This window comes from Micropterus dolomieu, unplaced genomic scaffold, assembly GCF_021292245.1.
Source record: "Micropterus dolomieu isolate WLL.071019.BEF.003 ecotype Adirondacks unplaced genomic scaffold, ASM2129224v1 contig_7008, whole genome shotgun sequence".
Taxonomy (NCBI): domain Eukaryota; kingdom Metazoa; phylum Chordata; class Actinopteri; order Centrarchiformes; family Centrarchidae; genus Micropterus; species Micropterus dolomieu.
Window position 1 is genome coordinate 1 of NW_025735997.1, and position 1,006 is coordinate 1,006.

A 1,006-nucleotide genomic window follows, 5' to 3' on the forward strand; every position below is an offset into this window, starting at 1 on the left:
CAATACCAACAGGGAGGCATCTGATTGGCCCCAAATTTATTCTGCAGCATGACAACGACTCCAAAAATACAGCGAAAGTCATTAAGAGCGATGTTCAGCGTCAAGAAGAACACCGAGTCCTGGAAGTGATGCCCCACAGAGCCCCGAAGAGACACGAAGAGAGAGAGAGAATCAACTGAGGCTGCACAGAAAAAGGGTTTGAAAGAGGCCAATGCTTTTGAGTTACATGACGGATGCATACTTTGAATTCTGTCTTGTACTCATCATAAAAACGAGGTTTCACTGAGATGTGAACTCAGATTTCTGCGTTTTGAGGCCACAGTGCTCAAAACGAAGGGGCCAGTACGGTCCATCAGAAGTACTTGTCGGATCACGGCCAAATAGCTTGGGGAACCCCCTCCCCCGACAGCTTTCCCACGCCTAGTCTCTGCAGAGATGACATTCATGGTGATATCATGTAGGAAGGAGCTTGGCACCCCCTGCGTCGCGGTTCCATGGTGTAATGGTTAGCACTCTGGACTCTGAATCCAGTGATCCGAGTTCAAATCTCGGTGGGACCTGGTTTTAAGCGCAAATGCCGCAGACCTTAGTCTGATCTTGTTGTATGTGGAAATTTTGGCTATGATAATATGTCATGATGTAGTCTACCCTATCACGACTTATGTGCTCTATCATGATATGGCAAACTTTCCACAAAGCAGCAGCCGCGCGCAGTCAGGATGGCCGAGCGGTCTAAGGCGCTGCGTTCAGGTCGCAGTCTCCCCTGGAGGCGTGGGTTCAAATCCCACTTCTGACAGCTGTTTTTTCCCTGTAACGTGATATTGGGAGAGAAGTGTAAGCCGCTCTTTGTATGTTAGGGCGTAGGCTTATTAAAAAAAAAAAACAACATACTGTTAGTAGTACAGCGTTTGCAAGGCTGCTTTCACACAAAGCAGTGGCGCCTTTCCCAGTGATTAGCAGCCTATGGCTTACGCAGCTTCTGAGTCCGGATGTGTTAACGGCCCTG

The 1,006-nt window shown here is 48.5% G+C and overlaps 2 non-coding genes across 2 annotated transcripts; both read left to right on the forward strand.

Annotated features, from left to right (window-relative positions):
• The first annotated feature begins 488 nt into the window (after positions 1 to 488).
• trnaq-cug lies at positions 489 to 560 on the forward strand. The gene has a single exon. It is a non-coding gene; the product is annotated as a tRNA-Gln (tRNA).
• A 153-nt stretch (positions 561 to 713) lies between these two features.
• On the forward strand, positions 714 to 796 carry trnal-cag. The gene has a single exon. It is a non-coding gene; the product is annotated as a tRNA-Leu (tRNA).
• Positions 797 to 1,006: the final 210 nt, after the last annotated feature.